We start from the raw sequence: 26,772 nt of genomic DNA, 5'->3' as shown, positions 1-26,772 counted from the left end.
CGATACTATGAAAACTTGAATCCGATTTGTTGCACCATTTGGCCAAAAACATGAAAAACCTGTTTGAAACTTCAATCGCGATTTTCTCCGTTTCAAATTTTTCAACATGGGACAACTATGCGTAGAACGGCAGTAAAATGATCATTTTTTTACCGGGTTTTAAAATATTGTACACTACAGTGTTACTGATTCGGGCTGATCAGACGCGAATGACCCCATGTAGTCTATATAAAAAAATCGGCCTGATATACTTCGACCTAACATACATCGGCCCGATGACTCATACCTGCAATACCTGATCACCATACGATACACCGGGGCAATTTGAAATGGGTGGAGCAAGATGAAACGCAAAGTTTTGAAAAAGATATCTATACAATTTGAAGAATTATTTTTTTATCAACAGTTTCTTTGGTTCAAAAACTATGTGTTAAGACATTCAAATTGTTTATCATGATTAACATTTACCTGCTGTTTTATCTTACCCCACCCGTTTTTACTTGTTACGGTGTATATGAACCAGAAACACGCCTGACTTTGGCGTGGATTTAAGCTATAACCATCAAAGTATCAGTATTCTAAGACTCCTGCATACGAATCGTGCTGTTCCGGTGAAGGTCACTGTTAATTTCAGACCAGTTGCAAAATATGATAAATAATTTGTAACTGTACTCGGTTCTTGGCACCTGCGAGACCAAAATCTTCCAGTCATTTATCGTCGAGCATTATTTCAATTAGTCACCATAAATTTTCCCAACACGCAAAACCCATGCTTCGCTGAACAAATGGAGCCTCCATTCCACAACAATGGCTGTATCCACTTGGGCCCCAACCGTAGGCGGTGAGATATGAGTCGCACGAGTGCAGAAAATTATAATTTTCGGCGCTTTTCATCCGCAGGTCTGAAGGGTGAGAAAAGTTGCCAAAGGCAGGCGTCGATTGTGTGACCGACGACGACGACCGAGCCAAGTAGAACCGAACTTTACCCTTTTTCAACGGCATGCTGTGGCTCTACCTTTGACTTTAGCCACTTCCACCCATCACGCAGAAGCGAAGCGAGACAATCTTAATAGCAGTGCCTAATCGTGATCGCGATAAGCCAATCGCCTCATGTCCATCGCTCTTGGTGTTGACCGGGGGGAGGTTCATAGCGCCTGAGAAGAGGCAAGATGTATCTAATTTTGAGAAGTTCCATGTCTCTTGTCGTCTGCGAGAGCTAGTTATTTCCTAAGCGATTGGACTAAACTGTCGCAGTTTGCGTATGGTAGGGCTTCTCAGCTGCGCGATCATTGCACCATTTAGTTGGAACTTCCAACTGTAAGGTAAACGTCTTCTTGCCATTGAAGCATCATAGCTTCACGGTGCGATGTGACCTGAAAGGGGGCGGGCGAACCTTGTACCAACCAATAATGAAAACAATATGAATAAATTCTGCCACTTGGAAAATTTATTGCAGCGCCAGTCAGTGGATGATGAAGAACAGGTACCGGCCATGTCATTCATATTTCCAACGCCGAATAGTCCGAACGCGGTCAGATTCAATAGGTACATCAACATCACGCTAAGACCCCCATAGTGGGTGCTTGGGGCGCATCAAGTGCTACCGGCTTGTTTGTATCTTAATTAATGCAGATTGTTAATTGTTTCAGAGATGATGCTCTCTAGGTGAGCAGATTACGAATGATGGTGCTCTGGAAAAATAGATAAGCAGTTTTGTTGAATAATTAGATGCCTAATGTTGAACAATATTGCTCAAAGGTCATTACCGATCAGATTGGATGTGTACAATTCAATTATTGTTGAATCTTTTATATGTATTCATTTTACTTGTTATGGGAGCTAAGGGTAACTCTAATACCTGTATATGAGCTTAAAAAACCTAAGCAAAATCATGTTCTTCCACAATGCTGTTCAGCAATAAACTTACTCATCTATACGGTGAGAGGCCATTCGGCTGAAGGTTGTTAGGCTGCTAGATCATCGGGCCCTTTTTGAAACACAGGTTAGACTGAACTGAACATTTGAAATTTGTTAGGGATGTTACATGGGGAAATGTTCTTTTTGCATGTTTGCCATTATTTGATAAGGTTTGCCTGAAAATGTTTAATCCATGATGTAAAAGTATAGTCTAGAATGCTCCGAAAAAACTTTGTCGAAGACTACAAACCGTTCCGATTAGTACACTGTGTAAAAGAGTAGGGCAAGTAATGGTCACGTCAAACTTTCGCAATCAAAATCAGTTCTTCCTCCAGGAGATCATCAGGAATTCCTCCGGAGTTTCTTGGAAATTTCCGTGGGAGTTCCCCGGGAATTCTTCCAGGGAGTTCCCCGGGAATTCCCAGAAATTCCTCCAGGGTTTTCCCAGGAAATCATCCAGAATTTCTCAGGTGATTCCTCCAAGAAATCCTCGATACAACTTCCGAGAGTTCCCCGGGAATGCCTCCAGAAGTTCCCCGTTAATTCCTTCAGGAGTTCGCCAGGAGTATATCGTGGAATTCCCCGGAAATACTTCCAGGCAGGAGTTCATCGGGAATTCGTTAAGGGGATTTTCGAGAATTTCTGCATGAGTTCTCCGGGAATTCCTGCAGAAATTCCTCTGGAATCCTCATTTAGTTTCCAAGAAATTCCTCCAGGAGTTTCCCAGGAACTCATATAAAATTTCCTCGAGAATTCCACAAGAAGTTCACCAATAATTCCACCAGGAATTCTCCCGGAAATTTTCCAGAAGTTACTCTGAAATTCCCGTGCAGTTCTTCCAGAATTCGTCCAGGAATTCCTCCGGAGATTCCTCTAGGAATTCCTCCGGAGATTCCTCTAGGAATTCCTCCGGAGATTCCTCTAGGAGATTCCTCTAGGTATTCCTCCGGAGATTCCTCTAGGAATTCCTCCGGAGAGGCACTCAAGTGTGTCTGTTACGAGATCATCGCTTGTTAAATGCTGCTCTGATTTGTTTTATTTGTTCTGTGTTTTTTGAGTCTCCAAAACTGATTTTTGTGCTTGCCGGAGGTGTAGAATTGTACGTTGAATGTAAATCATATAAAATATACTCGTTTAGTCAACGCATTCCTAAAAAAAACCGATTTTAATTTCGATTACTTGTGAGCCATCGCTATCAACAACAATGAGCAACGGATGTACAAAATGCAAACAACCTATTCATGCATTGGAGGAAAAAGTCCAGGGTGATTGTTGTCGTACCAATAAATACCATTTGAGATGCACGTCGATGAATGTGTACAATTTGCGGCACTGTAAGGAAGATGAACATGTTTTCTGGATCTGTGAAACTTGTTTGCCTGGAGTTCGGGAATCAATGACCGAAGTGGTAAACAAAAGGAAAAATATAGAGAAGCCAAAAGAAGACCTCTCGGACAATGTCAAAAATTGCTTAGAATTTGCTGTGAGCCACCTACAAACAGAGTTTGCGGAAATCAAAAAATGTGTCAACGATCTCAAGCAATCATTTAGTAGCCCTCCTGCACCGGTTAGTGGTGAAAGCACTGCTCTACTACCTACATCAACGCCGATAATACACACTAGTTTCACAATGCCGTCTAATCCGACTGATAGAATTAAGCTATCAGTGGGATCCAGCGAACGATATGCATCTCCGAATGAAGGACGCAAGTTTTGGATTTTCTTTACGAAAGTGGCTAAACACGTATCATGTGAAGAAATATCAGCTATGGTGACCAAACATCTCAATCTAAGTGATCCACCCGATGTAGTACGATTGGTTCCTCATTGGAGTAACGATGCTGAATTACGTTACGTATCATTCAAAGTTGGAGTTTGCTGGAGGTACAAAGAAGTTGCTGTTTCGGAATCTACCTGGCCCACCGGACTGATGATTAGAGAGTTTATTCAGAGCGAAACCTACTACTGGGAACCTTAAATGACGACTTCGACGTTTGTTTAGTTTTATTGTGCAATTGTTACGAATGTTTTGTATGTCTATAGTGGATCATGAAATTATTTGCTCAGTATAATTCTGTAATAACAATCATTGGGGCTTACCTAGCCTGTTGATTACAACCAAATAAATAAATAAATAAATAAATTCCTCCGGAGATTCCTCCAGGAATTCCTCCGGAGATTCCTCCAGGAATTCCTCCGGAGATTCCTCCAGGAATTCCTCCGGAGATTCCTCCAGGAATTCCTCCGGAGATTCCTCCAGGAATTCCTCCGGAGATTCCTCCAGGAATTCCTCCGGAGATTCCTCCAGGAATTCCTCCGGAGATTCCTCCAGGAATTCCTCCGGAGATTCCTCCAGGAATCCCTCCGGAGATTCCTCCAGGAATTCCTCCGGAGATTCCTCCAGGAATTCCTCCGGAGATTCCTCCAGGAATTCCTCCGGAGATTCCTCCAGGAATTCCTCCGGAGATTCCTCCAGGAATTCCTCCGGAGATTCCTCCAGGAATTCCTCCGGAGATTCCTCCAGGAATTCCTCCGGAGATTCCTCCAGGAATTCCTCCGGAGATTCCTCCTGGAATTCCTCCGGAGATTCCTCCTGGAATTCCTCCTGGAATTCCTCCGGAGATTCCTCCTGGAATTCCTCCGGAGATTCCTCCTGGAATTCCTCCGGAGATTCCTCCTGGAATTCCTCCGGAGATTCCTCCTGGAATTCCTCCGGAGATTCCTCCTGGAATTCCTCCGGAGATTCCTCCTGGAATTCCTCCGGAGATTCCTCCTGGAATTCCTCCGGAGATTCCTCCTGGAATTCCTCCGGAGATTCCTCCTGGAATTCCTCCGGAGATTCCTCCTGGAATTCCTCCGGAGATTCCTCCTGGAATTCCTCCGGAGATTCCTCCTGGAATTCCTCCGGAGATTCCTCCTGGAATTCCTCCGGAGATTCCTCCTGGAATTCCTCCGGAGATTCCTCCTGGAATTCCTCCGGAGATTCCTCCTGGAATTCCTCCGGAGATTCCTCCTGGAATTCCTCCGGAGATTCCTCCTGGAATTCCTCCGGAGATTCCTCCTGGAATTCCTCCGGAGATTCCTCCTGGAATTCCTCCGGAGATTCCTCCTGGAATTCCTCCGGAGATTCCTCCTGGAATTCCTCCGGAGATTCCTCCTGGAATTCCTCCGGAGATTCCTCCTGGAATTCCTCCGGAGATTCCTCCTGGAATTCCTCCGGAGATTCCTCCTGGAATTCCTCCGGAGATTCCTCCTGGAATTCCTCCGGAGATTCCTCCAGGAATTCCTCCGGAGATTCCTCCTGGAATTCCTCCGGAGATTCCTCCTGGAATTCCTCCGGAGATTCCTCCTGGAATTCCTCCGGAGATTCCTCCTGGAATTCCTCCGGAGATTCCTCCTGGAATTCCTCCGGAGATTCCTCCTGGAATTCCTCCGGAGATTCCTCCTGGAATTCCTCCGGAGATTCCTCCTGGAATTCCTCCGGAGATTCCTCCTGGAATTCCTCCGGAGATTCCTCCTGGAATTCCTCCGGAGATTCCTCCTGGAATTCCTCCGGAGATTCCTCCTGGAATTCCTCCGGAGATTCCTCCTGGAATTCCTCCGGAGATTCCTCCTGGAATTCCTCCGGAGATTCCTCCTGGAATTCCTCCGGAGATTCCTCCTGGAATTCCTCCGGAGATTCCTCCTGGAATTCCTCCGGAGATTCCTCCAGGAATTCCTCCGGAGATTCCTCCAGGAATTCCTCCGGAGATTCCTCCAGGAATTCCTCCGGAGATTCCTCCAGGAATTCCTCCGGAGATTCCTCCAGGAATTCCTCCGGAGATTGCTCCAGGAATTCCTCCGGAAATTCCTCCAGGAATTTCTCCGGAGATTCCCCCAGGAATTCCTCCGGAGATTCCTCCAGGAATTCCTCCGGAGATTCCTCCAGGAATTCCTCCGGAGATTCCTCCAGGAATTCCTCCGGAGATTCCTCCAGGAATTCCTCCGGAGATTCCTCCAGGAATTCCTCCGGAGATTCCTCCAGGAATTCCTCCGGAGATTCCTCCAGGAATTCCTCCGGAGATTCCTCCAGGAATTCCTCCGGAGATTCCTCCAGGAATTCCTCCGGAGATTCCTCCAGGAATTCCTCCGGAGATTCCTCCAGGAATTCCTCCGGAGATTCCTCCAGGAATTCCTCCGGAGATTTCTCCAGGAATTCCACCGGGGATTCCTCCAAAAATTCCTCCGGGGATTCATCCTGGAATTCCTCCGGAGAAACATCCGAAGAAATTTCTGGAGGAATCTCCGGAAGAATTCATGGAGGAATCTCTGGAGGAATTCCTGGAAGAATCTCCGGAGAAATTCCTGGAGGAACCCTTGGAGAAATTTCCGGAAAAAATACTCGAGGAATCTTTGGAGGAATTATTGGAGACATTTCAGGAGGTATTTCTGGGTTCTGATCGTTAAAAGCGTGGTCGATGGAAATTTCGCAAGTGTTACGTCTGTTTGTCTGTGTAAATACTGTGTAAATGAGTAGGGCAAGTAATGGTCACGTCAAACTTTCGCAATCAAAATTAGTTCTTCCTCCAGGACATCATCAGGAATTCCTCCGGAGTTTCCTGGGAATTCTTCCAGAGAGTTCCCCGGGAATTCCCAGAAATTCCTCCAGGGATTTCCCAGAAAATCATCCAGAATTTCTCAGGTGATTCCTCCAAGAAATCCTCGATACAACTTCCGAGAGTTCCCCGGCAATGCTTCCAGAAGTTCCCCGTTAATTCCTTCAGGAGTTCGCCAGGAGTATATCGTGGAGTTCCCCGGAAATACTTCCAGGCAGGAGTTCATCGGGAATTCGTTAAGGGGATTTTCGAGAATTTCTGCAGGAGTTCTCCGGGAATTCCTGCAGAAATTCCTCTGGAATCCTTATTGAGTTGCTCAAGAAATTCCTCCAGGAGTTTCTCAGGAACTCATCTAAAATTACCTCGAGAATTCCACAAGAAGTTCACCAATAGTTCCACCAGGAATTCTCCCGGAAATTTTCTAGAAGTTCCTCTGAAACTCCCGTGCAGTTCTTCCAGAATTCGTCCAGGAATTCCTCCGGAGATTCCTCCAGGAATTCCTCCGGAGATTCCTCCAGGAATTCTTCCGGAGATTCCTCCAGGAATTCCTCCGGAGATTCCTCCAGGAATTCCTCCGGAGATTCCTCCAGGAATTCCTCCGGAGATTCCTCCAGGAATTCCTCCGGAGATTCCTCCAGGAATTCCTCCGGAGATTCCTCCAGGAATTCCTCCGGAGATTCCTCCAGGAATTCCTCCGGAGATTCCTCCTGGAATTCCTCCGGAGATTCCTCCGGAGATTCCTCCAGGAATTCCTCCGGAGATTCCTCCAGGAACTCCTCCGGAGATTCCTCCAGGAGATTCCTCCAGGAATTCCTCCGGAGATTCCTCCAGGAATTCCTCCGGAGATTCCTCCAGGAATTCCTCCGGAGATTCCTCCAGGAATTCCTCCGGAGATTCCTCCAGGAATTCCTCCGGAGATTCCTCCAGGAATTCCTCCGGAGATTCCTCCAGGAATTCCTCCGGAGATTCCTCCAGGAATTCCTCCGGAGATTCCTCCAAGAATTCCTCCGGAGATTCCTCCAGGAATTCCTCCGGAGATTCCTCCAGGAATTCCTCCGGAGATTCCTCCTGGAATTCCTCCGGAGATTCCTCCAGGAATTCCTCCGGAGATTCCTCCAGGAATTCCTCCGGAGATTCCTCCAGGAATTCCTCCGGAGATTCCTCCAGGAATTCCTCCGGAGATTCCTCCTGGAATTCCTCCGGAGATTCCTCCAGGAATTCCTCCGGAGATTCCTCCAGGAATTCCTCCAGAGATTCCTCCAGGAATTCCTCCGGAGATTCCTCCAGGAATTCCTCCGGAGATTCCTCCAGGAATTCCTCCGGAGATTCCTCCAGGAATTCCTCCGGAGATTCCTCCAGGAATTCCTCCGGAGATTCCTCCAGGAATTCCTCCGGAGATTCCTCCAGGAATTCCTCCGGAGATTCCTCCAGGAATTCCTCCGGAGATTCCTCCAGGAATTCCTCCGGAGATTCCTCCAGGAATTCCTCCGGAGATTCCTCCAGGAATTCCTCCGGAGATTCCTCCAGGAATTCCTCCGGAGATTCCTCCAGGAATTCCTCCGGAGATTCCTCCAGGAATTCCTCCGGAGATTCCTCCAGGAATTCCTCCGGAGATTCCTCCAGGAATTCCTCCGGAGATTCCTCCAGGAATTCCTCCGGAGATTCCTCCAGGAATTCCTCCGGAGATTCCTCCAGGAATTCCTCCGGAGATTCCTCCAGGAATTCCTCCGGAGATTCCTCCAGGAATTCCTCCGGAGATTCCTCCAGGAATTCCTCCGGAGATTCCTCCAGGAATTCCTCCGGAGATTCCTCCAGGAATTCCTCCGGAGATTCCTCCAGGAATTCCTCCGGAGATTCCTCCAGGAATTCCTCAGGAGATTCCTCCAGGAATTCCTCCGGAGATTCCTCCAGGAATTCCTCCGGAGATTCCTCCAGGAATTCCTCAGGAGATTCCTCCAGGAATTCCTCCGGAGATTCCTCCAGGAATTCCTCCGGAGATTCCTCCAGGAATTCCTCCGGAGATTCCTCCAGGAATTCCTCCGGAGATTCCTCCAGGAATTCCTCCGGAGATTCCTCCAGGAATTCCTCCGGAGATTCCTCCAGGAATTCCTCCGGAGATTCCTCCAGGAATTCCTCCGGAGATTCCTCCAGGAATTCCTCCGGAGATTCCTCCAGGAATTCCTCCGGAGATTCCTCCAGGAATTCGTCCGGAGAAATATCCGGAGAAATTTCTGGAGGAATCTCCGGAGGAATTCATGAAGGAATCTCTGGTGGAATTCCTGGAAAAATCTCCGGAGGAATTCCTGGAGGAACCCTTGGAGAAATTCCTGGAGGAATACCTGGAGGAAACTCCGGAAAAAATACTCGAGGAATCTTTGGAGGAATTATTGGAGACATTTCAGGAGGTATTTCTGAGAAAATCTCCGGAGGAGTACCTGGAGGAGTCTTTGGAAGAGTTCCTGGGAAAATCAGCAAAGATAATCCAGAGGAATCCCTAAAGAAATTCCTGAAGGAATCCTCAGAGGAATTCCTGGAAGAATTGGCGGAGATAATCCGGAAGAAATCCTTGGAGGATTTCCTGTAGTAATCCTCAGAGGAATTCCTGGAAGAATCCTCGGAGGAATTCCTGGGGGAATCTCCAGAGGAATTTCCGGGTGGAATTTCTGGAGGAATTCCGGGAGGAACTTCCGAGGAATTCCGGGGGGAATTTCTGGAGGGATCTCCGAAGAAACCTCCGGAGAAATTTCTGGAAGAATCTCCGGAGGAATTCCTGGAGGAATTTTTGGAGGAATTTCTGGAGAAATCTCCGGAGGAATCTTCGGAAGGTTTTCCCCGAGGAATTTTCGAAAAAAAATCTGCAGGAATCTCCGGAGGACATTCACAATACGCGCGACGAGAGACGAGACATAACACTTATAGTTCTTACAATCGTCAAGAAGGGCGGGTCGTCTTCATTCATCAACGGCCTTCGTGTGTTGCTGATGAACATTGACTCTCAAGCGTTTAAGTGCAACGTTTCATGTTGGGAGTCTACTGTACGCTCTGCCACGCTGGATTCAGTTGCTTTGAAAGACTAGACAGCATTTTTGTACTCTTTTAGGAGAACCTTCACTTTCCGGCGAGTTTGGCCAATGTAAACTGCCAGGCAATCCTTACATGGTTTCTCGTATATTCCGGATTGTTCATCCGGCGGTACCTTGTCGTTAAGGTTGCATAAAAGTTCACGTCTTGTCGCTTTTATGTACAACGTGCTCATTTCGTCGTGTCTGTTTAATCTGGTAGACACGACTCCCAGTAGCATCTCTTCTCTGCGGACGTGTACGAACATCGTACGAAAACTGAAGGCTGTCCTGTTGATGGGCGACATCGCGCCCGAAACCGGTCGACGAAAGGTAAATTTTAATATCTTGACGATTGTAAGAACTATAAGTGTTATGTCTCGTCTCAAGTCGCGCGTGTTGTGAATGTCGTTAATGTTCTTACATTGGCACAAAACATGAAAATTTGATCTCCGGTGGAATTCCTGGAGGAATATCTGGAGGAGATTCTGGAGGAATCTTTGGAGAAATTATTGGAGAAATCTCATGAGGAATTTCTGGAGAAATCTCCGGAGGAATTCCTGGAAATTTCTGCAGCAATCTCCGGAGGAATTCCCGGAAGAATTCCAAGGGGAATTTCTGGAGGAATTTCCGAAGAAATTGCTGGAGGAATCTCCGGAGGAATTCCTGGAGGAATTTTTGGAGAAATTTTTGGAGGAATCTGGAGTTTTCCCCGAGGAATTTTCGAAAAAAAAAAATTGCAAGAAACTCCGAAGGAATTCCTGGAGAAATATCTTGAGGAGTTTCTAGAGGAATTTCCGGAAAAATTTCTGTAGGAATCTTTGGAATTATTGGAGAAATCTCCCTGATGTCACTCCTGGTGTAATCTTAAAAGAAAATCCTGGAGAAATCCAGGAAACTTCCAAAGAAAGCATTGGATAATAATTTAAAAAAGTCTTCAAAGATTCCTACAGAAGCTTCTCTAAGAAAATACTGTAGAAATTCTTTAGAATAATCCTTCTGGAATTCCTCCAACGATTTTTTAATATCCATCAACTCCAGGAGTTTTCCCAAGGATTCCTTCAGGATTTTTGCCAAGCATTCCTCTGGGAAGTCTACTCAATTTTTTTATAAGGCTCCTTCAAAATTCTTTAGAGAAACCTTTTGAAAAATCATTCTAAGTTTCCATCAGCACCTCAGCCAAGAATATCACCAGGATTTATTCAATAATGAATCCTCCAAAAAATCATCCAAAAAATCGTTTAAAAAAATCCCCGAGAAAATAAGAAAGAAAACAAAAAGCGCTTCATTCCTTTGTTTTGAGTACGATGAGAATTGGGGCAAATATGCATAAATGGTAAAGGAGTAGACATCCGAACGTATCAAATCAAACATTTTTTTTCAGAAGTTTCTCCAAGGATTCATTCTAAGACTGTTTTGTTCAGGAGAACCTAGAAGCATCCTTTAAGTGCCAATTGCAAGGCTAAGATTTCATAGAGGATATCCATCTGGAATTTTTCAGAAATCGGTTCAAAAATTCCAACGGCAATGCTTCGAAGGATTTCTTAAATATTTCTAAAAAAAAAATTCTTGCAAATTAACAAAACATTTTTTAAGAATTTCTTCATGGATCTTGTTAGAAACTTCTGCAATGGTTTCATCAATCTGACAAAGTTTTCCTTGTTCAATTAATTTAATATTTTCTTCAACCGACGATTACTTTTGGGATTTTTCCAGGGATCGCTTCAGGAATTCTTACAAGGTTTTATTCAAAAAAGAAATTCCTTCAAAGAGGCCTTTAGAAATTCCTTACAAACTTTCTTCAGGAGTTTTTCCAAAGATTTCTTTATTAGTTCATCCAATAAATTCTCTTGCGATTTCTCCGAAGATTCGTTCAGAGTTTATTCAAGTGCTCTCTTAGAATTTCCCAAATTGATTTCATTCGTTCAAGCCTCAACTGATTTTTCCAGGTATTTTATAAATAATTGTGTACAAGAAATCTCTCGGGAATTCTTTCATGCAAGGATTTCTTCATGTTTTTGTATGATTACTGCTGCAAGATTTTTCGAAGATTTTAACAGAAATTCCTCCATGAAATTCTATAGGAATTCCTCCCGAGGATGCTTGGAGTGTTTTTACTAGAAATGTATAAGAAGTTACTACAATAAGCCTTTAAAGGATTCAGGAACAACTCCTTTAGAAATTCAAATAAAAAAATATGAGAGTTCTTTCGAGAATTCTTACAGAAACTCCTTTAAAAAATTCTACTGAACTTTCTTAAAACATTTATAGGAATTGCTTTGTGATTTTTGTTATGAAATTGTTTGTGAACTTCTCTTACTTTTTTTTGAAAATTCCTTCCAACTTTAGAAGCAATAACAGACGGAATTCCGTAAGGAATTATCAAAAGAAATTTTCAGAGGAATTACCAAAGAAATGTTTTGAGGAATCACCGGAGATGTTTTCAAAAAAATTACCTCAAAATTTTCAAACGAATTGATTAAGGAGTTTCCAAAATACCGGTCGAATGAATTTCTAAAGAAACTATTGAAAGAAAAAAAACAAGTTTCAGGACTGCCGGTGAAACTTTCAATGAAATTGCTGAAATCTTGCAGGAGTTTCCTGATAAATTTCCAAAGCAATTGCCCAAAGAATTTCAAAAAGTAATGATTTTCATAAAGATAACAAAAATTAATTTCAAAAATTATTGTCGAGAATTTTTTTCAAGAATAACCAAAGCAAATTCCGAAGGAATTGCCGAAAGAATTTTAAAAAATGCCAAAGTAAATGCCAAATGAATTAATCAATCAATTCCCGTAGGGATTAGCAAAAAAGTTTCTAGAGAGTGTTGAAATTATTCCCAAAGTAATTACCACATGTTTTTTAAACGAATTGTCAAAAAAAACAGCGAAAGGTTTCAGACGAAATTTTTAATGAAATTTCCGTAGAAATAAAAATCTGAAGTTCGTAAAGTCATTGCTCATGCAAATCCGAGAATTCATTAAAAAAGTTTCCAAGGGGATTGCCTAACAATTTCTCAAAAGATTTAACGCAGAAATGTTCAATGATACTTTTAACAGAGCTTCTAAAAACTTGAGAATTTTTACCAAAGGAATAGCGAACTCAATTTTCGACACAATAGCTGAGATAGTTTCCAAAAGAATTGCCACAGAAATATTCTAATAATAATGAAGAAAGAAGTCAGAAAAAAATGCTTAGGAAATCCCATTTCCAAAGAAAACTACCAGAGTACATAATTGTTGGAGGGATTGAAAAAAGAAAAAAAAAACAAAATAATAACTGAAAAAAATCCAAAAGAAATTTCCGAATAAACACTTCTGATATTCTAATAAAAACATAAAAAACCCTTCAAGAATTCTCACACAAATTCCTCCAGGAAATTCTACTAGGATTATTTCAATGAATCCTCTAGGTATTCTTACAAGGTTTCCATCATTTTTTTCTATTGATACCTTCAAGTACTTCTCTAAGCGATAACATCAGTTTTGTCCGGATTCCCTTCACGAAACTACTAAAATAATTCTCACGATTTCACCAAGCATTTGTTCCAAGTGAGGAACTCCAGGAACTCTTTCTTCGACATCTTTTATGATTTTAGCATTTCCTTCGAAAGTTGCTACAGCGATTGCTTCGGGAACTCCTCCATGCATTTCTGAAGCAATTTCTTCAATTATTCCCAAGAGTCCAATAAAAGGTTCTTAAATATTTTGGGGCTACCTCACAAAATCACTTCAGTAATTTTCCAAAAGAATCCTTTAGGAATTCCTTCATGATTTTTTAAGAAATTTCTCCAAGAATTTATTTTTGCAATGCCTCAAACGGTTTTTCTTGAAGTCCTTTCAATTTGTTCAAGCATTTCTTTAGTTATACCTGCAGGAATATCTTTTGAAATCTCTCCAATAGTTAATGGGGGAAATTGTCCAACGATTCTGTGGGCATTTTTTTTTCAATTCCTCTTTTACAATTAATTAAATTAATTAAATAACACTAGTTTACAAAATAAAACGAAAGTCGTGAACTTCTGTCAACGACCAACATTTTTGAAGCACAATTTATCGTTGATTTCGAAACCTTGAAGCACGGTTTTAACATTTAAGTAGAACAGTTTTTGAGTTTTAGCTCATGAGTTTAACAACTTTTCAAAATATGGAATTAACTTAAATATCTTGCGTTGTGTTCAACCAATTTTAAATCTTTTTCCGTAAATAAAGAGCTAAACATAAATCCATTCGATCATCTGAAAGCAGGTTTTGCGTCAGATTGATGAAATTTAAGATACTGGCGAGTTTTAGGGACAATCTCCTTAAAATTAATCAATATTTCCAAAAATATATGAATGTATCACTTTTGCTCCATTCTTTGAAAAAAAAAATCAGGTACAAAGCACATGATTCCAAAGAAATATTTTAAAACATGTACTGAGTGGACCTGTGTCATGTTCCGAAAACGAAATTCTTACAAGAAACTGCTACATTTTGTAAAAATTGTACAAAAGGTCAAATTTTAAAACAGTCAATCCGGGGTGAAGTTGATGAACCAATGACATACCATTCTAAGATTGGAAAACTATTGAAATGAAATAATTAAATTTGATGATGCTGAATCTGAATTAGTTTTCAAAATTCTTACAACTAGTGTATTTTGTATGTTAAAAATAAAATAAAATATAGTATGACACGTGATTCACATTAAACGCCTAAAGGTAGGCAATTTCTTAAAAAAATCGTTGTATTTTCGCAAAAAACGCTATTTTTAGATAAAACTTCCATGTAAATATAAATTTTAACTCAAAGCTTTGTTCAATAAGCCTACCTTCAATGAATAAATTTACTCAATATTGATTTTTTACTTAAGTTCGGTAAAAAACAGTTGAAAGCTAATAGAAAATAGGTTATATTACAGCTCTCATTTTTAAATTGGATCGATCCAATTTCCAGCGACACTGCCGTAAGTTTATATTCAATGTTTAGAAAATTTAGCAACTTTAGTTTGAGTTTACATACAAACATTTTGTAAAAGTTTCATTTAAACCATGTTCAAAGTTTCTTAGACTTATAAGCTTTTGAGTGAGACCTAGGGTTTTGAAATTGGACGGCAAATTGGCGGAGATATGGGCCTAAAAATATATGTTTTTGAGGGGATGCCCAAACTTTTGATCGGGAGTGTACGTATTAACCAGGTTTATGGTTGAGACCGTATTATGCAGTTTTGTAACAACACATAAAATCTACATGACTTGAACATTTTAATATTGAAAAACTTATGCTTGTCGGTGTAAAAATAGATGCAGAATAGCCATGCTGTCAATAATTGATGTTTAATATAAAATGCACATTACCGTTGTAGATAGAGGCATTCCAGTAATGATAGTTCTTGTTTCAAAGCACGTGTCCAACTAAACTGTCATTTCAAATAGCGCCTCTACCGTCAAAAGCTTGCACCACCGAATATCGCTACAAGTCAATTTTACTGCCTCGTTCATTCACAGCCACCATGTAGTCAATTTCGTTCCTCCATTCAAGCACAATTTACCTTCTCTCCCAAATGCACCCACACAACCAGAATCCAATTCAACCAAGTGAGAATAAGAAAACCACTCCACCGGAGAGAAGCTATCAAACAGAGGAAAATCGCCATCGGTTCGGTTTTGCATCGGACGCAGTGTACCGAGGGCTCGGAAAATTCGGTCGAATCTACGCTTTTTGCGGTAAATCGAGTGTCAAAACTAGTGCAGACCAGTGAAAAATCACACCAATGGGTGAAATAAGGTGCAGTGCTGTGGCAAAAGCCGTTGTGAATGGGAAATTTTCCCAATCGGAAACCATTGTCGAGCTGGCAGAAAAGCATCGGTGAAAGAACTCCAGTTTCTGACCTAAAAATACTTGAACACACAGAAAGCAGCACAGAGAGTGAGCGGGGGAGAGAGAGGGCAGAGAGCAGAGCAGTAGCATTTATACACCCTTAAATGAAACAACACAGCGCACGAGTAACTTTCACGCAGCGACCGAAAAGACCGCACCGGATCAGCACATTTTTTGTGTTGATCCAGTGTTACACAAATCTGCGTGAAAATTCTTTTGTCTTTTCGGTCGCTGCGTGAAAGTTACTCGTTGCGCTGTGTACATCGAGTTCTGCGTGTACGTTGTTGACGCATACTCTTTCGGTCTTGCATTCTCCCGTTCGCGCTTGTGGCGAACGAACACTGCACTGTGTTTTCGAGCGAATTTTCTCGCTCTCACGATTCGCTCATTTCTGATTGGATGTTGTTGTGTTTATTGCTCACATTTGCATCCCTCCCTCGTTCGGGTGGAAGCAGCAGCATCTTTGGGCATCACTGCCGAAGGAAAATAACAGCCGAAGGTGTAAATTGTTGTGTTTTGCTTCTGCGGTTAGTTTGTGAGCGTTAGTTTTCTGGTGGTATTGTATTCAACGCAATAAAACCAATATTGCGAACGGAATACATGAGAGATTGCGGTGTGATTGCTTTTGGGAAATATAAACGATACAAAAACATCAATTTAAGATTGCGGTATCGGCCAAAGTTTAATGGTGAGATTGTTAGTAAAAGTGTTGTATTGAATTGCGGACGAAAACATATCCTAGTGTAGTGGAGGTGTATAGATGCAAGTACTAGATTATCAAACCGAATTCCCAACATCAAAAATATAGAAAAAAAAATCAAGCTGAATGTTCTAGGAGGACAGCTGGGAATCATTCTTCATCCCTGATGAAGATTCAAATTTAGTGATGGAACGTTGGCACTGAGATAAAAAGTCGTTGGCCAAGATCAAGACTGCATGACAGATCAAATCTATGAAAATATCTGTGTGGTCTCAAAGACTCGCGCTCTGTTGTAATTTTTACAGTCCATTCGTAAGATGTGCAGAACGAAACGGTAGTTTTGACTAATGTAGTTGCTTAAGATGCTTAAAAAGTTCCAAATCAATATGTTCGCGTCGCCTCAGCAAATTCTTAAATTGTAGTAAATAATTTCCAAAAAGGGCTCATATAGCCGAGGCGGTAAACGCACGGGTATTCAGCATGACCATGCTGAGGGTGACGGGTTCGATTCCCGTTCGGTCCAGGATCTTTTCGTAAAGGAAATTTCCTTGACTTCCTTGGGCATAGAGTATCTTCGTGCCTGCCACACGATATACACATGCAAAATGGTCATTGGCAGAGGAAGCTCTCAGTTAATAACTGTGGAAGTGCTCATAGAACACTAAGCTGAGAAGCAGGCTTTGTCCCAGGAGGACGTTATGCCAAGAAGAGGAGGAATTTCCAAAAATATCTTCGGCAGTATTGTCATTCAATCAATCTGCAAAGAAACATTCAATAATTGTCCGTGAGATACACTCCGAAGCTACTGCTGGGATTTCTCCAGAAATTCTCCTAAACTCTGCTCCAAAGATTTTGTATGGGAATTTGGCTTTCAGAATTGAGGGGCCCAGATGCAAGGAAGTGTAAGTGACCATTTTGGCGATTGTGAGCTGAGCATATAAAAAAGTTCTTTGGTTTCAAGCTTTGCAGAACTTTTTTAAGATTATTTTCCAATGATAAAAAATATTACAATAAATCGGAGAATATGGGTCGATTTTGAACCTCCATATATTTTGTGTGGGATGAAAAATTGGTGAACAACTTTAAACCTCATTCAAGTGGGGTTTTGTCACTTAACCCCCTACACTTCTTCTGTAATTTTTCGAAGGACAAGGCATCTCTGGAAATTTCTTCAGCACTTCATCCGAGAATTCTTCTAAGAATAAATGTCTTTGGATATTCCTGCGATGGATTCTGCAGCGAATCCTTCAGGAAATGCTCCCGAGACCCATTCAGGAATTTCTCCAGTAATGTATCTATGGGTTTCTTCAGAAATTGTTCTACAAAAACGTTTTCAAATTATTTAATCAATTTTTACACAAATATTACAATTCTTCGTGACATTTTTCAAAGCTGTTAAAAGTTGACAGTCAACTTTATTTTTCCTTTTTATTCTAATTAATGTTATCTTAATGCTAATTCTTCACCCAAAAGAACATTACATGCTATGAGATGCAAATTATATGATATGTGATGTAAATCCTCATGATTGTAAGTTTGAAGGACAAAAATGAAATTAACATGAGATGTGATCCGCGTTTTTTGTTCATCTGTGCGGAGATTTTTTTTTTTTTTTTCCTCCCCTGTTGGGGAAACTAAGCCACTTCGTCCAATAGGCTGAACTTTTGTGGCATGTCCCGTTTTGATATTCGCATCTAGCCAGCTAATTACCATGTGTCAAGTAATCAGCTACTGCCACGACGCGTCGTCTCCCAGTCAGGTGCAATGGAATTAATAAACTCCAAGACCTTCCCAGGTTTTGCAGACCAGATCTCACTGGGTTGCAAGCAACCACTATTTAGAAATCTTTGCCTGCGCGTGTATAAAGCACCACAACTGCAAAGCAGATGTTCCGAGGTTTCACGTTCCGTATTACAGAAACGACAGATATCACTCTGAATATGGCCAATATTTTTCAAGTGATACCTGCTCGGGCAGTGTCCAGTTACTAGGCCAGTGTATGTACATAGAGCTCTCTTGTTGAGCTCTAAGAGCTTTTTGGTTTTAGAAGCATTTGGTGTTATAAATCGTTTTGACTGATTGCAATTTTTGACGTCCATCCAATTGGATATCACCCTCTGCTCAGCCCAGCGTTTCAGGTCAATTTTAATTGTACAGTTTGATATACCACAGAATGGTTCTGGACCAGCAAACTGTAAATTGGAACCACTTTTAGCAAGCTCGTCTGCCATTTCATTTCCTTCAATGCCACAGTGACCTGGAACCCAGTATAAGTTTACTGAATTCCCTTGGCACAGCCTGCGCAGTGAAAGAATGCATTCCCAGACAAGCTTTGAAGTACATTTGTAAGCGCACAATGCTTTTAGTGCAGCTTGACTATCTGAGAAAATACAAATATTTGCGTATCTGTATTTTCTCTCAAGGCAGATATTTGCGCATTTCAAAATAGCAAGAATCTCTGCTTGAAACACCGTAGGATAGTGTCCCATCGCCACTGAAATTTGTATTCCAGGGCCGTAGATTCCCGCTCCCGTTTTTATTCCAACTTTTGAGCCATCTGTGAAGAATTTGATTGACCCTTGACGAACAGTGGGACCTCCGACTTCCCAATCTGCACGAGTTGTTTCGTGCAACTTGTAAGGAACATTATGGTTCTCCACAGGTTTCATCCAGTCTTTAATCATTTTCATTACTGGCCTATTTTGGAAGTATTGTGAAATGCTCAGGTGACCTACAAGATCACCTGGCATAAACATTTCAACTCGTTCAAGTCTCAGCAATTCCTTTTCTGCTTCTAATTTCACGTACTCGTGCAAAGGTAGCAGATTGAGAATCGCATCTAAAGCTTTTGATGGAGTGCTTCGCATCGCTCCTGTAACAGCAATGGACGCAAGACGTTGAATTTTCGCAAGCTTTGTTTGTGTGGTAGCCTCTTTCGTTTTTGGCCACCAGACAAACGAAGCATACGTCACTTTTGGGCGGATTATGGCAGTATAAATCCACATTATCATTTTTGGTTTCAAGCCCCACTTCCTGCCAATAGTTTTGGAGCATAACCAGAACGCACTTGTTGCCTTACCGATCACGGACTCAATTTGAGCATTCCAGTTCAGTTTAGCATCCAGTATCAAACCTAAGTATTTGACTCGATCACTAGGATGAATTTGTATCCCTCCAAGCCGAAAAGCTTTTAGGTTGATCTTCCTTCTCCTAGTGAAAGGGACAATTACGGCTTTTGACGGGTTAATGCTAAGGCCCTCCTTAATACACCATGAATGTGTATAGTTTAGGGCCCTTTGCATTCTCTCCGAAACAGTTTCGTCATACTTTCCTCTCACTATTATGACTATATCGTCTGCAAAGCCCACAACTTCGAAACCTTTTTCCTTCAAGCTTCTTAGAAGATCGTCTACAACTAAGGACCACAATAGTGGTGAGAGGACTCCTCCTTGAGGGCAACCTTTCGTTGCCCTTACTGTTATAGAAGAACTTCCCAGCTCAGAGGTGATTTCTCTTTTTGCAAGCACAGTATAAATCCAATGTATGATACATTGGTCGAAGTTTTTGTTCTCCATGGCACGCTTCATAGATGAATAGGAGGCATTATCAAATGCTCCTTCTATGTCTAAAAAGGCGCATAGAGCTATTTCTTTTGCTGAAAACGTTTTTTCCACTTTTGTTACTAGCGAATGAAGTGCTGTAACCGTTGACTTACCAGATTGATAAGCAAACTGGAAGTCAGATAGGGGATGGTCTTTTATGTAAGAAGAATTGATAAAATCCTTCAAAACCTTTTCCATAGTCTTCAACAAAACTGAAGAAAGACTAATTGGCCTGTATGCTTTGGGATGCGTCTTGTCTCGCTTCCCCTTTTTTGGTATAAAGATAACTTTTACAAGTCTCCATTTTGATGGAACGTAATTCAATCTTAAGCTAGCCTTGAACATCTCAATTAGTGATGGTACCAACACCGCTTCTCCATTTTGAATCAGTGCTGGAAATATTCCATCAACTCCTGCAGATTTAAAAGGCTGAAAAGATCTAATTGCATTTTCCACTCTGGCCTTCGTGAAGATTTCATCAGCTAAATCTGAGGTGGTGTTTATTGTCCTAGTTGACTCCGAAGAGTTTATACTAGGACATCCTTCACCTTCCAGAGATATAGTATCATTGGAATCCACACTTAGAACCGAACCCGGAAAATGGGTTTCCATCATCAAATCCAAAGTTTCACGAGGAGTTTTGGTAAAAGCTCCATCGTCGCGCTTCAGGTTTCCCAATTCATTTGAATGATCTTTTGCGAGCGTTTTCTGTAGTCTTGCAACTACAGGAGTGCTGTTTATGTTTTCACATGTCAGCATCCAAGACTTTCTTTTAGATTTTCGTATTTCGTTGTTGTACTCAGTCAGGGCTTTCCTGTACTGAGTCCAATCTCCCGTTTGTTTCGCTCTATTGAACATTTTACGAGAAAATTTTCTAAGGCGATCCAGTTTAAAGTTCCACCATGGCACGTCTCTAGTAGAAGACGATTGTATGGTGGAACAACTTCCGTTAAAGGAATTGATGATACTTTCATTTACCCTTTGAGAAAATGATTCCAACTTTTGGGTTGAATCAATAGGTTCTCCCATTGTAAATGAATGCGTATTCAACAATTCTACATATTGATCCCAGTTTGTCCTCCTGGGATTTCTAAATGCGGTTCTAGAGTAATCTCCACCACTCCAATTGAAGATTATGTGTTTATGATCAGATAGAGAAATCTCATCTGACACGTGCCAGTTTGTGATCTTGTCAAAGATTGCAGCATTGCACAGTGTTAGATCCAAGACCTCTTGTCTGATTACATTTGAGAAAGTAGGTTTATCACCATTATTGCAAATGTCTATATTGTTAGAAGACAGATACTCTAATAGTGACTCACCTCGACTGTTAATATCCGTACTACCCCAAACCGTGTGATGTGCATTGGCGTCACAGCCAATGATAAACGATTTGTTGTTTTCTTTACAGAATTGAACAAATGATGCGATCTCAGGAGGAGGTACCTCAGGAACATCACCAGGAAAGTAAGCTGAAGCCACAGCGATCTCAGTTTTACCTCTAGTGGTTGGTACCTCTACCATGACCGCAACAATGTCCTTTCTGATAAACTCTGTAATAGGATAGCATTTTAACGTTTTGCGTACTAAGACAGCGGTTCTGGGAGAATCTTGTTGCTCATCATAAAATAGTTTACTATTTTGTGTCAGAACACCAAGAATCTTTCGTTTGTTGGACCACGGCTCTTGAATAAGCGCCACTTCCAGTCCTTCTTTTTTAAACCTTCGACTCAACACAGCAGAAGCACCTTTTGCGTGATGAAGGTTTACCTGTATGAACTTAATTCCCGCCATAAAATAATTTCATTTACCCACTTTTATTAAACCTCGGAATTGAGACGTAAGAAAAGTGGCCGATTATCCCGGAGACAAATAAGGTCCACTGCGTCATTGCTCCGTTTAACACAGTAAGGGCAACATACTGTGGAGGGTGCCCTGGTACTCCACAGGCTCCGTTCACGGTTAAGTTTTTATTAGACCCCCCTAACCATTCATTCCTAGGCACGGTACGCTTAACACCATGAATTAGGGGTCGCTTGTTTGGTGGACTTTTACCACCGGATTAGGCAATCCGTAGTGATATTCTTAGCCAGTTGAGGTAACTGCTACCGCCACTACACGGCTATCTAGGCTGATCGGGAATAGAAATTAATATTGATGATCAACTTCTTTAGAGCCCGAACAGCCGGCAGATTACTATTCCATGGATTATTTCGTGTTAATTTTTAAAAAGCCTTCTACAAATTGTTTATAAAGCATTTATTACTGGAAAACTTCTAAAGATTATCTCAATAATGTCACAAACAAAAACTATAAGAATTGCTCCAGGATCGCCTCTAGTCAGTCCTTCGAAAATACTTCCCTGAAATTCCTCAGGATGTTGTCCTAAGTTTTCTAAACGATTTGTTTTTCATGGCGATTACTATGACTTCTGTCAAGGATGTCTATAAGAATTTCTACGGGAATTCCTCCTCCAACCTATCCGGGTATCCATCTGCAAACTTCTTTGGATATCCATTTCGTAACGAACCAGCACAATCGTGCTGTTCAGCGGTTACAGTTTTGCATATTTTTTTCATCTGTTTAGACTTTGTTTTATGTGATATAAACTGTTTCAATAATTCAGCTATTGCTTATACTTGTATGTGTGCAAACAAACTTTTGTTTACGTTGCCTATGAAATTTACCACAACAAGGTAAACAAAAAGTGGGCAAAAACCGTAAAACATGAAAAAGTTTTATCTGTCGCATATTTTTTGTTTCCGATTTATCTAGGTAGGCAAAGCAAGAAATTGAAGGATAAAGAGTAGTTCTTTGAAATGAGGAGAAATAATTGTTGCTTTTTTGGAAATTCTAAGAGTTCTGGAGAGCCAAAGTTGAGCAATTTGTATGGAGATTTCACTTTTTTGCGCTCCGTCCCGAAAGGGATATACTTTAAGGTATTTCTAAAGAAAGATTGCTCAAGGTTTTTTAGATGTTTCTCCAGAAATTCCTCTATGAAATCATATATGAGATCTTTGGAAGATTCTTCCGAGGTAGCTTTCAATGGTTTCTTCGAGGATTACTTCAAAAATTTCTGCAGTAATTCTTCCAGCTTACCTATGTGCATTGCTGTTTATTTCCACAAAAATGTTCCTCCAGAGGTTTATCTAGGATCGCATAAAGAATTCCTTCAAGGATTCTTCAAATAATTACTCTAGGAATATCTCCAGCAATTGAACGAATGTTCAGGTATTCGTTACGGTAATCCATGGGTCAATCGTGTCAGTATTTTTTAAAGCATCTGCAGAACTATTTTAAACAAACTTCCGTTACAGTATCGTTTGAATAATGAGCAGTGAAAACTTTTGTAAAAATTTTGGTAATTTTTAAACAATTTGGATTCCATCCGCCATACACTCATCTATTTCTTTTTTTGATTTTACATGAGTACCTTCCTCAATTTATTTTAAAAATTTCACTTAGACCAGCCAGCGTAGTTCTAAGCATAAATACATTTCAGATTTTATTTAGGAAACTAATCTTCAAATTACATGAGATTTTTTTACAGTTTCGTGTTGTTTTTTCAACACATTATCAACAGAAATTTATTTTCAGAAATACTTCCTGAAAATGTAAGGTTTTCCAGAAATGTTCTTAGATTTTTCCACTGAATTATTTTTCTTTTACTTGCCGTGAATAGTTCTAAAAACTTCTCCGTAGTTTTCCAACAAAGACTAACCATAGTTTTATTCTAAAATTTTTGAGAAGTGTTTTCAAAAAAACAAGAAGATGCATTAGTTTATTGAAAAAGCTGTTGGGATTGATAAGAGCGAATTTCAAAGAATTGCTAGAACGATCCATGCAACAATTTTTAAGATAGAATAATTTGAAAATATGCTCAGAGATAACAACGATAACTAGTTAAAAGGCTTCCTCTTGAAGAATCTTTCAATGAGATCAAGACATTTTTCAAAATCTCTTCTATACCTGGAGCATCCTGAACGATGAAAATTAAGAACAAATATTGAAGGATACTTTTGAAAATAGGAAACTCAAGAGAAAAACACCTGGAACTGTGAAGTAAAAAATACAAATAATAATATTAGAAAAAGTTATTTTTCCAGAAATTATTCAAACATTTTTTTCAGGAATTTATCAGGGGATTTTTCCTGGATTTCCTACAAGATATCCTGTAGGAAGATCCTCCTTTGTATTGCTTAAGAAAATTATCTTATGGTTGCTTCTAGAATTTCTGCAGATTCATCTAGAATTTCTCAACGGCTATGCACCTGCAATTCTCTTCTATATCTGCTGCATCATAAACGATGAAAGTTAAGAACAAACATTGAAGAATAATTTCCAAGATAGGGAACTCAATAGAAAAACACTTTGAACTGTCAAGTAAAAAATAAACAATAAAAAAATATCGCAGCAACAATGTGTACAATTTCCTCTTAAACTACTTCAAAATTAAATACTGAAAAAATATCTATTTCTGCAAAATTTTTTGAAGGATCCTTAGACATTCCCTTGTTAAAAAATTGATCGGTATTTTAGAAAAAAAAACAAAGGTCGGAATATAAAAGAAATTATGTATTTTCGACAGTTTTGTTCTCTGCGTCGTGGGGGGTTTTCCAAAATCAATGAATTGCAACATAGGTTACAAAACATTCCGCACCAAACCGAATTGTATTGCCAAGTTTAAGATGGTCACCCAGTCGCGGATTTCTGGACTACCGAAAAAAGTACAGAAATTCGAAACCACCCGGGAAAAAGTCGGGAATCCCTTGGGAATCCTTGTTCTTCTTCTTCTTCTTAATGGCTCGACGTCCCCGCTGGGACTTGGCCTGCTTCGCTTCAACTTAGTGTTCTTTGAGCACTTCCACAGTTATTAATTGAAGGGCCTTCTTTGCCTGCCATTGCATGAATTTGTATATTGTTAGGCAAGTAAAATGATGCCCAGGGAGTCGAGAAAATGTTCCCGACCGGAACGGGAATCGAACCCGCCGTCTTCAGATTGGCGATCTATAGCCCTTACCACTAGGCTAACTGGAGACCCCGGTAAAGTCTATATAAACAAAATAATAAAAAAAACAACACTGGTGATCCATAGCCTTAACTACTAGGCTAACTGGAGAGGGAATTCTTGTTAGTCACAGGGAATTTACAACATGTAGACTCTAGGACGACTTTTAAGAGAACAATCTGGTGACATTTCAACCATAAAACCTTGGAATAATATCTAAATCCTTTAAAAAATCAGATTTGAAAATTTATTGAAAAGAAAAATAAAAAGCTTCCTAAATCATGATGTTGCTAAAAAATTTCTTTTGAACTCAATAGAATGACTCCTAGAATGTTTCTTTTACATGAATTACAACATTAACTTTGACATAAAGTGTTATAAAAATTGTGCTGCGATTTTTAACGCCTATTATCATCTAATTTTTACATGAAATAATCCAAATGTTCAAAATTATCGCTAGTTACTTAACTAATTCTGCTGAGAACTTCTAAAATAAGGCTGTGCAAATCTTGGACACAGGAACATACTCAAATATTGTCTTAAAACTCTATATCTGCATCCGGCAGATTTTTTTTCCAGATTTTCACAAGAATTTGGAACGAATTACATATTACATATTACATCAGACAAGATGCGTCAAGTTAAAAAAAACGATATATTCTTTCCAGGAATGCACCAAAAAATGTACTTCCAGAAATTCTCTAACATTTTCTCAGTATTTTTTAAGCACCAGAAAATGCTATTAAAATGATATCATCAGTACTTTCTTGATAAATACAACTTGGTGATCAAATTTAGATTATTTCCAAAAACTACCTTGCAATCCAACAGATTTTTTTCAGGATTTCTGATAGGTTTTATTCAGAAATTGCTTTCACCCTCGAAAAATGTATTCCAGGTATGCATTTACATCATTACCAGAAACTCTATATGTCTTTTACCCATCCATAATAGTTCATTTTCAAATACACATATTATTTCTAGACGTTTTTCAATCGAAATTGAATTCCCTTGAGTTCTTAAAAAATCCCAGAATATTCCAGGTTTTTCACTGTTAAATAAAATTCCGGGTTATCCAGGTAGTAGACACTAGCGTTGTCAAAAAAATCCTTTTTGCTCCACACCGCTTTTTCGATTCGTAACCAGATTCTATGCCTTCTCCAAAAATTTGAGCAGATTTGGTAGAAAATTGAGACTGCGCAACCCGAATAAAAAATACAATAGAAAACCGAACATTGTATTGTTACAGTACTATTTAGAACCATATTTTTACAATAGCTACCATTGTAAAAATAAAAATACAATATGATGTAACTGTTTAGTGAATTTTTAATGAGATTTGTACACAATTCATTAGGTTGTTAAGTATCGTAGGATACAAAAAATATATATGGGAAATTTTTTTGAAAAACAATACCTTTTATTGTAAATAAATTGTTCTTAAACCCGATACAAAGGTTCAAATATACCATACATTGTATGGTTTCAAACGATAAAATGTACACTCCTTCTCACTCAAAGTGCAATTTTTTTTTCGGTACATAATACCAATCCGTGTGGTCAATTATGAATTTCTCACCTGAGCTGTGGATTTTTTCCCAATTTAACCAATAATTTACCCATCTGTACATATGTACGTTGAGTTATTTGAAATTCGTACACTCCTTGTTGGATTTAATCACCGTTAACTAGTATATCCATGAGTATATCTCTTTATTGTTTTTTTTTGTTTTGAACTGTAATTTCAGTACTGGCTATACAATACATTAAATCAAATGGTTCGTTAATGGTTTTCTTTTGTTATGTTGTATTGTTTTACGTTACGTAAACCGTGTAATCTTTTCATTTTGCTCCTGATAGTGGCATCTTAGGCTTTCTAGCAAAACGAGCCTGAATATAAAGTTAAATAGAACTCTCTTTGATTGGTCGGATTAGTAGCTATCAAGTTCATCATTATTAAAATGAGCTTTGAAAATTTTCCAGAGTAAGTAGTTTGGATAACTCTTTTCATATTCATATATAGGATCGCC

The 26,772-nt window shown here is 40.1% G+C and overlaps 1 protein-coding gene across 3 annotated transcripts in view; it reads left to right on the top strand.

The window, feature by feature from the left end:
• The first annotated feature begins 15,162 nt into the window (after nt 1–15,162).
• Nucleotides 15,163–26,772, top strand: part of LOC109426855 (F-box/LRR-repeat protein 6) — a 74,271-nt gene continuing 62,661 nt past the window's right edge. Inside the window, exon 1 of one of the 3 annotated variants that reach the window (XM_029876656.2) lies at nt 15,163–15,278. The gene's annotated coding sequence lies outside the window, so the exon portion shown is untranslated. Of the gene's footprint in view, nt 15,340–26,772 lie in introns of all 3 variants that reach the window. The other 2 variants (XM_029876654.2, XM_029876652.2) reach the window with 2 other exon arrangements.

The sequence above is a fragment of the Aedes albopictus genome, chromosome 2 (genome assembly GCF_035046485.1).
Source record: "Aedes albopictus strain Foshan chromosome 2, AalbF5, whole genome shotgun sequence".
NCBI classification, from domain to species: domain Eukaryota; kingdom Metazoa; phylum Arthropoda; class Insecta; order Diptera; family Culicidae; genus Aedes; species Aedes albopictus.
This window is presented reverse-complemented; position numbering and strand designations above follow the sequence as displayed.